The sequence below is a fragment of the Drosophila suzukii genome (assembly GCF_043229965.1).
Source record: "Drosophila suzukii chromosome 2 unlocalized genomic scaffold, CBGP_Dsuzu_IsoJpt1.0 scf_2c, whole genome shotgun sequence".
NCBI lineage: Eukaryota > Metazoa > Arthropoda > Insecta > Diptera > Drosophilidae > Drosophila > Drosophila suzukii.
In genome coordinates, this window is record NW_027255896.1 from 34,790,986 (window position 1) to 34,806,626 (window position 15,641).

Genomic DNA, 15,641 nt, shown 5'->3' on the forward strand with positions numbered 1-15,641 from the left:
AGAAATTAAATTAAAAGACGCTCCTATGATAGGTAATGATGCCTTCGACATATGTTATAATGTTAATATGGGATGGAACAAATGAATGGTTTAAAAATAAACCAACTTCTGAGAATCATTAAATTGTGAGAAGTCTTTTACATCTATCTATGGGAACCAAGCGAAGGAAGGTTAGCAACCGATATATTTCTTACAGAGGGAGGAGTCAGAAAACTAATTATTTAAAAATATATATAATATATATTTAATTATGAATTAAATGAAATATGTTTACAATAATAACATAAATAAAATAATATTAAATGATCCTACAAAATTTGTTTCTGACTTTTATTAAAACTACAAGTACGTATGAAGGGAAAGTATTTTGTTCAATTATCAATGGTCTTGAGATGTATTATCTTATCAGACGTCCTGCTACTTAGGTCTTGGGCATGTGACTTTAATGACCGTCAGGTAATTATAGTTCACGGCAAGTTGGTTTGTATGCTTTGATAATTCTTAATAAGAGACTATAACAACTCATAACACTTGTTAACAGTTAGTTACCATCTAAAACCAAGTACCTTACAGGTACTATACACAAAGTAACCATCCAAAAATAAGACTAAACAGAAAGTAACCACTAATATACTGCTAGGTAACAACTAAATATAACGTGTCCAACGTGTCAAGTCCATGTCAATATGAGTTATATCTGTTGATAATCTTCAAAGTCAAAATCTATTAAATTCTGGATGGAGCAGTGGAGACGAAATTTCTACGGGACCGCACTTCAACTTTTCTGTGGATTATAAAAAAGTTTTGTTAAAATGTAAACTTGAACTAGTGTTAGTGCTAATTAAGAATCTTGGCGGTGTGTTCGAACAAAGCAGAAATTAACAAAATTTTAAACTGGAAATGACGATTATAGTCTGAAAATTTCTCATGTAACTCCGAGCGATTTTGCATAAATTAAGATGTATGATATTATTAAAAGTGGTGTAAACCTATCAATCGCATTCCGGAGTTGGCATTCATATGTTATCCCCCAATTGGGGTATGAGAGTCAACACAGCTGAAATGTGAAATTGTCGGCTAACCGCGAAAAACCAAGATTTGCCATTATTGGATGTACACTAAATGGAGAAATAACTTATCAAACTTGAATGTTCACTTGAATTCTGAGTCATGTCCATTTGATTTCTCGATTTCTCTTGCGCTTGGCAAGTTGTTCTGCAGTGTTCCAAGTCCGGTGAGTTTGTAGTTGACGCAATCTTCCGACCGCCGAAAACCCAATCACCATGAAGATCTACAAGGATATCATCACCGGCGACGAGATGTTCGCCGACACCTACAAAATGAAGCTAATAGACGACGTGATCTACGAGGTTTACGGCAAGCTCATCACCCGCCAGGGCGATGATATCGTATTGGCCGGGGCCAACGCATCCGCCGAGGAAGCTGACAAGGGCACCGAAATCAACTCGGAGTCGATGTGGTGTTGAACCATCGCCTGGTGGAGAGCTTTGCCTTCGGCGACAAGAATTCCTACCCCCTCTACCTGAAGGACTACATGAAGAAGGTGCTGGCCAAGCTGGAGGAGAAGTCCCCCGACCAGGTCGATGTCTTCAAGACCAACATGAACAAGGTCATGAAGGACGTCCTTGGCCGCTTCAAGGAGCTCCAGTTCTTCACCGGCGAGTCGATGGAATGCGACGGCATGGTGGCCCTGGTGGAATACCGCGAGATCGGTAGCAGGGGCGTTCCCGTGCTCATGTTCTTCAAGCACGGTCTCGAGGAGGAGAAGTGCTAGATGATCCGCCACCGCCGTCGCCACCTTCCCCACGGAACTATATTCATGCATACCTTCTACGCATATTTATCAGATGCTTAGTTACAATTTTGAAAGCCTTAAATTTATGTTAAACCTTGACAAAATGCCTGTCCTCCATCTGTGCGATTTTATTTCTGATTTCTTTTGGCCGGAGCACTCATAAATTCGACTCAATGTATGATTATTGTTTAAAATCACACCGAGCTAAACAACTGAATTGCCCCAACTATTGTATTTAAAATTAAAATAATATTTTTTTTTGATAGAACAAATAATCTGAATGTTGATTTTAGTAAGAATCAGTATGCTCGCCTATATGAAATGCATACAAGATTTCAATTTAGGTTTCTTAATCGTGAATCACAACCATTTTTGACCCTTAATGATTTTAAATTGATGGCCTCTATATTGTGGTCGAATCAGTGAAAACTGGTCCTATTGATATGCGAATTTTAATAGAACTGAAGACACCAAGTCATGAAAATATCCAAGCTTACTGTCTCCTTATACATGACCGTTTAGTTGAATATAACCCATTAAACGGACTAGTACAACGAGTTATTTAACATTAGAAAAATGTTGAAAGACACTGTTTCGATTGATGTTCAAGGTTTCTTTGATAATAATAATAATTTTTTTCTAAAGGAAATTGAAATTGGAATTGGAGAATGGAAAATATTTCCTTGACTGAGATATGTCGGCTACTTGCGAGTTGTTGCGCGGTCGTGATTTCAACCTATTATGGGAATGTATTAGAGCTAGCAGTCAGCCGTGAGGTTGTTGGCGTGAGGCCCATGATCTTGTCAATGAGCGTGCGCCTTTAGGCTTGTGCATGTGTCACTTTTATTGTGGACAGGTAATGGACAGATGCGCATGTTCGGGTAGCTCTTGCTTGAATCCCTTTTATGACATGTTTATGACCCATTTGTGGACAGGAGAGAATCTTAGACAATTTACCAGTTAAACGTTCTTGGGCGGAAACAAAAATGTGTGTTTGAAAATCTTCCACATCTGAGAACCATTAACTTGTGAGATTTATTTTATTGGGGTTCTTTTGATTTCTAAATTATTTTTACAATCATAGAAAACATTATTCCCCAACATGATCGGACATGTTCCTCTAAGATAACCATCTCTGAATACTTTGGGTGTGCGACCTTTCTCACGTGCACAGCAACACCTGTGATAACGAGGCAAAAGAGTACGTGATCACACTTTTCCCCAACATGATCGGATATGTTCCTTTGGATACTATGGGTGTGCTACCTTTCTCACGTGCACCTTTCTCACCTGACTATTAATTGCACATAATGAGGAGAAGGCTACAGGATCAAAATTGTCACATGGGGATGTGGGGGCGATGGGCACAATTAAGTATACTCATTATGGACAAGACCGTGAAATTGTTTGACTTCAAAGCCCATTAAAATCAGTCAATTTACTGGATTATACTAATTGTCCCAGAACCCGCATGTTAAAGAGGGGGAGGGGGAGGTGGCATTAATATTAGCGTTTTCATACTACTGCCAATCGTTACTGCTTTCCACCTCAAAGCACAGTTTTCGCACCGTCTGCTTCAGGAGGTCCTGCGCGGCCCTGCGGTGGTTCACGGTCATCTGGATCAACTGCAATTCGGTCGAGGTCAGAATCTGCTTCCTGCCTGGTTCCTGGTCTCCTTCTTTCCTGCCGCAGAGCAGATGGTCTATCCAAACCGCACATCGCCACGATGAAGGACGACCCCAGGAAGTAAGGCAAACTGATCACTGCTGACTGCGACTCCACGTAGCCTCGGCGCAGACTCCGGACTCTGATGCGCTCCGCATCGATGCCATACTGGCTCGCAATCGCAGCGCAGATTTCCTGCTCCGTCGCGATGGAGTCGATATCTCGTATATCCAATACGAGCAGCTTAGTCTCGCCCGACATGGCTCGCACTGACGCTGCGTCGCACCCTCGCGATGCTCTCCTTCATGGCTTCTGCGCTTTCTGCGGTGGCTTTGGCCACCTCGAGCAGTAGGTGCGGCTTACCATGGATACACAGCTTCCCAGGTCCGACAAATGTTTATCCTCCCTTCGAGTCACCATGGCTAACACCTCGCTGTATGAATTCCCGCTTGCCTGGACAACGACAGCGGTTTGCTGGGCTCACTATCTTACTGGCGCCAGCGTGCGTCGCCTCGCTTTCTTGTGGTCCTTTTGGAAGGTTCATTCGGGTGCTCCTGGGAGCTTTGGCACTTTTATGCTGCATTGGGCGCGTTGATGGTGGGGCCAGTTGCGCTGCAGCATCTTTCCTCCAGACAGGCGTTGTGTGCTGTTCCTTGTCGGCGCTCTGCAAGCTTCGAGAGCATTTCGAGCACACGATTGCAGCATCCTGGCCATTCTCCCTGATGCTGTCATCCTTGCCGCCCTCTCTGTTCGCCTCTAGGATGCTCGTGTGAAGCGCCTTCATGCGCACGAACGTCTCCCTCGTGGCGACAGTTATATGGCGCGCCGTCTTGTCCATCATCTTGGTGGATCTACTGTAGAAACTTCCCCAGCTCCAAGAGATCCTCAAGGCAGGTAGCCTCGTATGAGGCCCTGCTCCTTTTGGCCGGCGTTGTCCTCTGCGAGTTTGCTGGGCTTGCAGGTTCACGCGTCCTCTTAAGTAAAGAAAACGCCTACCTTAACTTCCTCAGTATCTGCGATCAGCTCATTAGCCTAGGTTGACGAAGGTGCCGGCAAGCGAGCGAGCTTGCTGCCCCTCCCAAATGCTGCTGCGACTCCATCGGTCCGAGGGAAGAGCTCGGATGGCGTGGTGATCTTACCACCATTGGTCTGCCCACGAAAGGGTCTTCATCCTCCTCCATCTCAGGCTTCCCGATTTGCTCGAGTGAGGGTCCCGCGCTGGCCACTGATTTCCCCTTGGCATATGTTCTGTTAAGCGCGGGGATCCACGCTGTAAAGCTCCTACGCCCCACGTTGTTCAACACTGTAAACAGCTGATTTAGTTTGTAACGAACTGATTTTTGTGGTCTGCTCGCTACGAGATTCGTGCGGCTAGCTCAGTATATTGTGTGTTCGTCCCACCAAATATATATTAACGTGACCGCCCAGCTCAGTGAGAAAGCACAGAATTCACGGGTTCGTATTGGGTTTATTGCGGGTATATTATTACAAGTGTCTTAGTCGCTTGGTTGGCCTTGACTCGTTGCTTGTGTCCCTCGGTGCTTCCGACGGCCCTGATTGACTCGACGACCTCTCGCCTTGACGACTCGGTGCTCCAGTCCTGTAGCTCCCTGAAGATACTCGCAGCTCCCTGAAGATCTTCGCCGCTCCCTAAAGATCCTCGCAGCTCCCTGAAGACGCTCGCTCGCTGCTCACTTGTCACGCGTGACTTGGTGACTGCTGGTAACGACTCGGAATCGCGAGGGGTATCGGCCGTACGGGCTTAGGGAAGCGTCACCGTTCTCAGACTAGGGTGAACAGAAGATGCGCTCTCCAGGATCGCTCCTTTCGACACACCGCCGCCTGTCCCTTGATCTGTCCCGGATGGTCCCACTGGGTTTCTGCTCAGCCCGCGCGGACAGTCAAGGCGGAACGCCAGGAAGCTGCCTCGCGCCTTTCTTCGCTTCCACGCCTAGTGTAAACGAACGTTCCACCCTAGCCTCACCCTTTTGCTTCTGGTCCGGGACGTTTCCGTGTGGCTTTTGGTACTCGGGGTTCGGGCACGCCGCTCCGGGACCTCGCAAGTCGAATCCGTAGGGCTCTCCTGGATAATTCCACTCGAGACCGTACCGATCGACCGCTCTCCCTTCTGGCTTGTTATACTCGTGGCTCGGGCACGCCGCTCCGGGACCTCGCAAGTCGAATCCGTAGGGCTCTCCTGGAAAATTCCACTCGAGACCGTACCGATCGACCGCTCTCCCTTCTGGCTTTTTATAATCTCTCCAGGCGTAACGCCAGGACTTTGTGGATAAGGTTAATCGACCGCCTTGACCTCTCAATTCGGAGATTCCTGGTATCCCAATCCCGAACGTCTCGACGTAGCAATCTTGCTCATTGTAGGCTCCCACGGCGCAGTTTCTCTGGCGACTCGATTTGTTGTTGCTCCCTTGTAGATTATCTGGTCGTTTGATTGTTTACTTTGGTATCTAAGTGATCTTGACGGTTTGACTCCTTGTGATCGACTGATCCAGCTGCCAGCGCTCTGCGACCTTATATAGAGCCTCCGGGAACCGTTATTTCCCTATTGCGCATGGCCCGCTGAATCTCTCCACTCCGGGTCCAAAGTCCGTGGCTCCTAGTTGACCCACTTGTCCTTCACGTACCGCATCCAATCGATGCTCCGTCCACTGCTACCGTCCCGCTGATTCCCGTGATGCTTGTGGCACGCCAGTGTGCCGCTCCACTGCCGAGATGTGGCACTTCTTCTCCCGGTCCAAAGTTCACGGGAGAGTCCAAAGTCCGGTGGAGTTCCGTTATCCGCTCTTGCCTTGCCCGCGAAGTCTCCATTCTCTCTCGATCTCCATCCTTGGTCTCCAAACACTCTCGTTCTCTATCCCTGGTCTCCAAACTCTCTCGCTCTCCTTCCTTGGTCTCCAAACTCTCTCGTTCTCCATCCTTGGTCTCCAAACTCTCTCGCTCTCCATTCTTGGTCTCAAAAGTCTCTCGTTCTCCATCCAAGTCTCCAAACTCTCCTAGCCGCGCCGTTACTACGCGAATTCGCCGCGTATCTGGTAAGCGGCCGGCCATCCGGAGGTATCCTTGTACTTTTAATGTTGTTTTTCGTCTGTTGTGTCTGCTTGCTCTAGCCGCTCGCTTGTGTTTTCCGTTAGTTGCTGTTTCAGCTCGCTTACGTGGATGGTCCGCTCTTTCTTTGTGTTTGTGTGTCGTATTCTGCAGATTGGTGAAAAACCCATGACTTGGTAAGGTCCGTCGTATCTTGGTGCTAATCTTGCTGCGAACCCCTCGGCCGCTTTTGATAAGTGGTGTTCCTTGGCCCACACGACGTCACCAACCTTTGGCGTCCATTGCCACCTCCTTAGGTTATAATGCCTAGCCTGGTCCTGGGATGCTTTCTCCAGGTTCCGCCTTACAATCTCGAAGATTTCTCTGAATTTGTTTGCTTTCTCCTCCGGGGTCTCTGTCAGTCGTCCGGTCCCTACGGTTTTTCTGTCGTATAGGGCGCTCTTGGTTCTCTGCCTTGGGTAATGAACCACGGTCTCTAACCTGTGGATTCTGAAACGCTCGTGTTTACTGCCAGCATGATTTCCGGCCATTTTTCGTCCCAGTCTCTTTGGTTCTGCCCTGCGAACTGCGCTATCATTGTTTTCACCGTTTTATTGGCTCTCTCAGTCGGGTTCTCCTGTGGGGTGTATGGAGCTGTGAAATGTTGCTTGGCTCCCATTTCGGCCAGGAAACTCTTGAAAATTTTGCTGGCAAACTGGACTCCGTTGTCCGTTATGACTATTTTGGGGACCCCATACCTCGCGATTATGCGTTCTTTAAAAGCTTTATTTAGGGATTCGGCCGTCGCGCTTCGCAGCGGCACCAACTCAGTCCACTTGGAGAATCGGTCTATCAATACCAGCCGCATTTGTTTGCCGTGCTTCGAACGTGGCAGGGGTCCGACGAAGTCCGAACATACCGTAGCCCATGGTTCCTCTGGCACCTGCGTCAGCATTTCCCAGCCATTTGCATCTGATTCGGCTTGAATCTCATGCATGTTTCGCATCCTCGCACGTGGGCCAGTAATACCGGGCTGCCAGACGTGCTATTGTCTTCCGGCATCCTACATGGCCACCGGTGAGTCGTGGTTCTCCTTCAGCACAGTTTCCCGTAGAGCTTTCGGAACGCACATCTTCCATGTTGCGACATCTTCGCTGCTTGCTCTATGAGGTATATTCCTGTACAGGGTGTTACCCTCCATCACGTAGTCCGGATACTTTTGCGGCTCGGTCCTTATCTTTTCGCACATTTCCAGAATCCAGCTGCATGCTGCAGTAGCTTCCGCCGCCGACGTCTCCTTGATCCCTCGAAGTTTTTCCGGCAGTGGCTGCCTTCACAAAGCGTCTGCCACCTCGTTGAGTTGTCCTTTCCTGTACGCTCTTTCGAAGTCGTACTGCTGAAACTCCAGGGCCCATCTGGCGATCCTCCCTGAAGGGCTTTCTATGCTGTTGAGCCACTTCAGCGCCATGTGGTCGGTTACTACTTTAAAGTGGTAACCTTCCAGATACGGCTTGAGCTTTCGGGTCGCCCAGACCATTGCCAAGCACTCCTTCTCGGTCGTTGAGTACATCTTCTCAACGCCGTTGAGCGTTCGGCTTGAGTAAGAGATTACCTTTTTGCCTCGTTCAGTTTCCTGGGTCAAGATTGCCGCGATGCCGTAGTCGCTCGCGTCAGTTTGCAAGATGAATGGTTTGTCGAAATCCGGGCATGCCAGTACGGGGTCTGCGACGAGTCTTGCCTTCACCTCTTCGAACGCCTTCTGATGTTCCTGTGTCCATACCCACTTATTGCCCTTGCGTAGCAGATCGTTGAGAGGTTTGACTAATTTTGCGAAGTCAGGTACAAACCGGCGGTACCATGATGCTACGCCCAGGTACTGTCGGAGCTCTCTTACTGTCGATGGTGGTTCTAGTTCGGCGATGGCTGCTACCCTTTCCTGATCCGTGCCTATTCCTTCGCTAGTCACTCGATGACCGAGATATAACAGCTCTTACTTGAAAAATTGGAACTTCTCCGGGTTTAACCTCAGATTTGCCTCCTTTAGTCGTCGGAACACTTCCTTTAGGTTGGCCTTGTGTTCTTCCAGCGAGCGCCCGATTACTTTGATGTCGTCCTGGTAAGCAAATGCGTGCGGCGACATTTCGGGGCCGATCTCCCGGTCCAGCACCCTTTGAAAAGTCGCAGACGCCGAATGAAGTCCGAATGGCATTACCTTTCCCCGGCACTGTAAACGCCGTATACTGCCTGCTGTCTGCTTTCGAGGGATTTGCCAGTACCCATCCTCTAGGTCCAAGCTGCTGAGGTACCGTACTTCCCTCAGATGGTCGAGAATATAATTTATTCGGGGCATCGGGTAGGCATCCTTTATAGATTTTGCGTTTATTTGCCTAAAGTCGGCGCACAGTCTCCATTTGCCCGTCTTTTTTTTAACCATCACGATGGGAGAACTGTATGGGCTTGTTGAGTGTTCTATGCATCCCATTTGGAGAAGCTCGTCCACCTTCGCATTGATCTCCCCTTGAACTTTCGGATTCTTGGGGTAGTATCGCTGCTTTATTGGTTTGTCGTCTTTCATCGTGATCTGATGCCATGTTTGACGCTCCCTTCATGCTGCTGAAACTCACTAGCTCTGCCTCCAGGAATTTCGTGGTGTCGTCATCTTCGCTTTCCCGTTGTACGACTGCCACCGATAGCTTCTCCTCGAGCCATCCATCGAGCGCACTTAATCTCGGTACCGGCTTGTGTTAGAAAGTTCCATCCCAACACCAATGAATCCACTACCCCTGGTAGTATCAGCAGGCTCATGCTCAGTCGCTTGTTCCCGAACGCGATTTCCACCTCCAGCTGCTCATCGATTCAGCCACATCTTCCGTCTGCCAACCTAACTTGCCGTCGTATCCTCGTAATCTTTCCGAGGGTAGCCAGGTCGTCCGCCAGCTCTTTGCTTATAAAGCTTGCTGTTGCCCCGGTGTCGATTGTGGCCTTGTATGTGCCCCACCAATCGTCACCGCTGCGGACAACTGATGCTCCTCCTCGATCAGCTTTCCTGTTAGTTTGGAGAGGTAGCATCTTGCGACCCCCGTTCGCCTCTCTGCGGCTGAGATCGCTGGGCATTTCCCGCCTGCTGGCAGCATTCGACGCGTTGGTTCCGACATCCCCGCGCCCAGTGTCAATGACCGCCGCACTTTAGGCAGGCCTCCTGGGGGTCTGTGATGTGTGTCGTTTCACGAGGCCTTTGTGTTGTACTTGGTGGCCTCCAAACATTGTTTGCTGGCTGCATCTGTTCCTGTTGTTATGGTGTCCATTGGCCTCCGCGTTATGCTCCTGTTGCCTGCTGCCGTGGTACTCGGTTAGGTGGCGACCATTGGTCGTTTCCCCGTGTCTCCTGGATTCCTGTCTTTTCGCATCTTCTGCATGTTACCTGCGCTGGTGATGCCGACTTGGTCCTCGAGAGTTTGTTTTCCTGCGCGAACGCTTCCCGCTCCTTTTCGAGATCTTCATACTCGTCTGCTAATATCATCAGCGTGTCCAGATCCGACACTTTGTATGCCCTTAGGAAGATCCTTAGACTGGGCTGCAGTTTTCCTTGATGATCCTTAGGGTCTCTTTAGTGGAATAATTAAGTGGCCTCAACATCGTCTGCATGTCGATCATGTAGTCTTTGAACGACTTGCTGAAACCCTGCTTCCGTTGCCTGACCTGATCCGCCAGCTTGGTGGAGAAGTCTCTCGGAAAATAGTATATGTTGAAACTATCTATGAACTCCGCCCATGTTTTCCATTGTTTGTTGTTGGCGATAAACCACTTCAGAGCCCTTCCCTTCAGCAATTCAGGCATCGCTCGGAGAATCATGTCTAACTCGAAGCCGTATGTGTTGGCGGACCATTCCACCTGTTCCAGGAACTCGAACGGTCTTTCCGCCCCGTCGAACCTCAACGACCATTCGCGGACCTGTTTAGCGATCCTTGCATAGTCTGACTGACTGGGTCTCGAGATTAGCGCTGTTATTTTCCTGTCTTGGCTTGATTCTCTCCTGTTTGCCTCCTTTTGTAGATTGTCAACGCTCAGGCTTGCCACTAAGTTGTCCCCTTCGGCGTTTCTTAACGTGATGCTGGGGTCGGCTTTGTCGTGGTATTCCAAATCGGCCCAGATGTCAACGAGTTGTGGGTCATTATCCGTTTCTGAGTAAGACTCGGATAATACTTTTCTCATTTCCTCTAATCTGCCGTCCAGGGTAACATTAAGCCTCTGTGCGACATTGGCGAAGTCCTCCTTTTTAAGCCGGTAGATCCACTTCTTCCCCATTCTGTTTAAATTGCTTTCACTGTTGGGACAATCACGTTGGGCGCCAGATGTAACGAACTGATTTTTGTGGTCTGCTCGCTACGAGATTCGTGCGGCTAGCTCAGTATATTGTGTGTTCGTCCCACCAAATTTATATTAACTTGACCGCCCAGTAGTAATTCACGGGTTCGTATTGGGTTTATTGCGGGTATATTATTACAAGTGTCTTAGTCGCTTGGTTAGCTTTGACTCAATGTGACCTTCGGTACTTCCGATGATACTCCCTGAAGATACTCGCAGCTCCCTGAAGATCCTCGCAGCTCCCTGAAGACGCTTGCTCGCTGTTCGCTTCTCGCGCGTGACTTGGTGACTGCTGGTAACGACTCGGACTCGCGAGGGGGATCACCCGTATGGGCTTAGGGAAGCGTCACCGTTCTTAGACTAGGGTGAAAAGAAGCTGTGCTCTCCAGGATCTCTCCTTTCGACACACCGCCGCCTGTCCCTTGCTCTGTCCCGGATGGTCCCACTGGGGTTTCTGCTCAGCCCGCGCGGACAGTCGAGGCGGAACGCCAGGGAGCTGCCTCGCGCTTTACTTCGCTTCCACGCCTAGTGTAAACGAACGTTCCACCCTAGCCTCACCCTTTTGCTTCTGGTCCGGGACGTTTCCTCGTGGCTTTTGGTGCTCCGGGTTCGGGCACGCCGCTCCGGGACCTCGCAAGTCGAATCCGTAGGGCTCTCCTGGACAATTCCACTCGAGACCGTACCGATCGACCGCTCTCCCTTCTGGCTTGTTATAATCTCTCCAGGCGTAACGCCAGGACTTTGTGGATAAGGTTAATCGACCGCCTTGACCTAGCCGTGTGACGCCCTCTCGACCTCAGCTACCTGCGTCTCAATTCGGAGATTCCTGGTATCCCGTAGGCGCTGCTTTTCCGACGACTCCACTTGCTGTTGCTCCCTTGTAGATTATTTGGTAGATCTACTGATCACTTTGGTACCTAATTGATCTTGACGGTTTGACCCCTCTTGATCGACTGATCCAGCTGCCAGCGCTCTGCGGCCTTGTATAGGGCCTCCGGAAACCGATATTTTCCTTTTGCTCCACTTCGGGTCCAAGGTCCGTGACTCCTGTTTGACCCACTTGTCTTTCAGGAACCGCTTCCAACCGATGTTCTGCCCACTGCTGCCGTCCCGTTGATTCTGGTGGCACGCCTGTGTGCCGCTCCACTGCCGAGATGTGGCACTTCTTCTCCCGGTCCAAAGTTCACGGGAGAGTCCAAAGTCCGGTGGAGTTCCGTTATCCGCCTTTGCACACGGCACTCTTGCCTTGCCCGCGAAGTCTCCATTCTCTCTCGATCTCCATCCTTGGTCTCCAAACTCTCTCGTTCTCCATCCTTGGTCTCCAAACTCTCTTGCTCTCCTTCCTTGGTCTCCAAACTCTCTCGTTCTCCATCCTTAGTCTCCAAACTCTCTCGCTCTCCATTCTTGGTCTCAAAACTCTCTCGTTCTCCATCCAAGTCTCCAAACTCTCCTAGCCGCGCCGTTACTACGCGAATTCGCAGCGTATCTGGTAAGCGGCCGGCCATCTGCTGCTGCTTCTATTTGTGGGAAGTTATTCAACTCCTCACAAGTTGTTTAGAGTGATGGGGGAAAAACGCGCGGGTGGCAGCTTGTGGATGCTGTGCGCGTAAGAGAGACTTTCGTGGTGGAAGACTCTCACTCGATGGGCACAGGAGAGACAACTTCAGAGCACTCTCGACTATGCCTATGCCCGTCGAGTGTACTTCCTGTGTGTCGAGTGCGTGTGTCGTAATGTGAGTATTACATTTTAACTAACTGATTTTGTTGTCTGCTTGCTACGAGATTCGTGCGGCTAGCTCAGAAGATTGTGTGTTCGTCCCACCAAATTTATATGACGGGACTGTCCCGTAGATCAGTGAGAAAACAAAGGGTTCAAATGGTAACAGTGGGATTTATTCTCGTGGTATTCGTACAGCGGGTGTGTGGCTGGGCTGGCTTCGGTACCTCCTTGCTCTGGTTTCGCCGGCTGCTAGTGCTCCTCTTCCTGGCTTGTCGACGCGTTGACTCGACGTCCGCTGGCTCCTGTGTCTTTGGCGCTCGTAGTGGACGCCTCTGCTCGCTTGCCGACGCGCTGCCTCGGGGTCGCTTGTCGCGCCTTAGACTCGCAGAGAATTCGGTCTTGTGGGCTTAGGGAAGCGTCACCGTTCTCAGACTAGGGTGAACAAGCTTTGCTCTCCAGGCCAACGCCTTTCGAGGCAATACCTGTCCCTTCCTCAGTCTCGCTAGGTTCTTGCTCACATCCCGCTGACAGACAAGGCTTCCGCCAGGAAGCTGCCTAGCAGTTCACTTTGCTTTACGCCTAGCGCAGACGAACGTTCCAATGCTTGACGTCGGCGACGCTCCTGCGCTCCCCAAATAGCTCCGCGCGGCGATGGTAACGTGGCTGTCGGAGATGTCTGCTGGCGTCGCTGCCGATGTCGTCTGCGCTGTTTCCTGACCAGTAGCTCGGTGTTCTGGCACTCGGAGAGTTGGGCGGTTGCTGTTCGGGAACTTCGCCGAAAATCACAGGGCTCTTCAGGCGAACGCCTCTTGAAACCGCAAATCGATCCACCGCTCGTCCGTCACGCCAGGTTCTGCTTTGTCGGGCAAGGTACGCTGGGTCTCAGACAACTTTCCTCCGCAAGCTGACGGTTCATCGTCGTAGGCCTTTTTCGCTTGTCTCTGACGGACTCGCAAGGGTGTGGGCGTGACAAAGTTGGAAAACAAACACCTTGACTTAGCCGCGTGATGCCTTCCGGAACTCAGCCACTTGTGTCTCAATTCGGAGATTACTGATATCCCAATCTCGAACGTCTCGACGTGGCGATCTTGCTCCTTGTAAGATTCCCACGGCGCTGCTTCCGTCGACTCGTTTGGTTGTGACTCCCTCGTAGATTACTTGCTTGACTGACTGTTCACTTGGTACTTTAACTGATCTTGAAGGTTTGACTCCTCGTGATCGACTGATCCAGCTGGATCAGCTGGGGCCTCCGGGAACCGTTACTTCCCTTTTGCGCATGGCCCGCTGGATCTCTCCACTCCGGGTCCAAAGTCCGTGCCTCCTGGTTGACCCTCTTGTCCTTCACGTACCGCTTATACCGCCCACTGCTGCCGTCCCGCTGATTCCCGTGATGTGGCACTTCCTCTCCCGGTCCAAAGTTCACGGGAGAGTCCAAGGTCCGGTGGAGTTCCGTTATCCCCTTTTGCACACGGCACTCTTGCCTTGCCCGCGAAGTCTCCATTCTCTCTCGATCTCCATCCTTGGTCTCCAAGCTCTGTTGCTCTCCATCCTTGGTTTCCAAACTGTCTCGATCTCCATCCTTAGTCTCCAAACTTTCTCGCTCTCCATTCTTGATCTCCAAACTCTCTCGTTCTCCATCCAAGTCTCCAAACTCTCATCGCAGCGCCGTTACTACGCGAATTCGCCGCGTATCTGGTAAGCGGCCGGGCATCTGCTGCTGCTTCTATTTGTGGGGAGTTATTCAACTCCTTACATTCCCCCCTTACTTCGGGAAACATTTAAAACTAGTTCCTACTCTCCCTCGTTACCTCGCATATCCTAGCCCTCGAGCCCTTGTGATTCCCGCGGTGCTCCCTCGTTGCTCCCTCGATGCTCCCTCGACGCTCTTAACTCCATTAAGTTTATACAGCACTGGTCATCCTCCTCGTAGCAACTTGAAATGTTTCTGCGACTATCGATACCGACGGTGCGGCGTTGCCACCTGCTCGTTGCGATATTTCTACCTTTGCCGATATTTCCATTTTCGTGTGCCCATCTATCGCACTATCGATCGCCTATCGAGGCGCCCCCTTCCCTGGCTCGTGGTGATTTTGCTACTTTCATAGGTAAGTTTTTTTTTGCATTTCTTTCACTCCTTTTCATCTCATCCTTTTCTCTCTTTTCGTCCTCTCTCGCCCTTCTCTCGTCCTCTGTTGGCTGCATCTGACTTCATATTGGCAGCTCTCGAGAGCGGGTGCGGAGAGGACTTCGCATTCACTTTGCATCCGGGACAGCAGGTAAGTATTATGATGTTCGATTCTGCTTCCTGCATTAAGCCCCTTTGAATTTCAGGTTGCTGGTGCGGCCCATGCATGCCCCGTTCTACTTCAACTGTTCAACTTTTTGGCCCCTCGCCCCCTTTGCCTTTTTTTTTTCTTTTTAACTTGGGAAATCATTGTTCTGTGTTTTTGAATGTTTATTTTATTGTGCGAAAACCCGGATGCCCGCGTCTCCGAGCCTCACCCGGTACCTCCGTCCGCCCTCGGTGACCAAAACGCAGCGCCTGCCGCCCTTCCGCCTGCGGGTGCCTCCTCGATTCCCTCCGGCCCTTTGCTCCTAGCGATCTCGCGACAACCGCCTTCCTCCGGGGCCGACACTTGCCGCGTGAACTGCGGCCGCGGGCGCGTCTCTCCGGGCGTCGAATTCTGCCGCTGCAGCGTGGGTCTTTGGGTGGCTGGTGGCTCGGGCCACTCCCAGGGTCCTTTCTCCAGCGATTCCGCCTCCCTCGTCGGTTCCGTCATGGCCGGTGTTGGTGGGCCCGTGCACGCATCCTGCCTGCCGCTCGTCCGGAGATCCCGAGGACTCACCTTGGAGACCCCCACTTCCCATATCCTGGGCTCCTCGCTCGTCGGTACCGTCGCGGGCCCCTCTGGCCACATCCACACCACCGTCTGCTGCCGCCGCCGCATGCCCGTGGGCTGCCTCCACGGGCGGTTGTGGTTGCGGCTGCGCGCTCGATGGTTCGGGTTGCGGTTGCGCGTTCGGTCGCTCCTG

At 50.8% G+C, this 15,641-nt stretch overlaps 1 pseudogene; it reads left to right on the top strand.

Moving 5' to 3' along the window:
* Positions 1 to 1,253: 1,253 nt before the first annotated feature.
* Positions 1,254 to 1,818, top strand: LOC139354225 (translationally-controlled tumor protein homolog; annotated as a pseudogene).
* Positions 1,819 to 15,641: the final 13,823 nt, after the last annotated feature.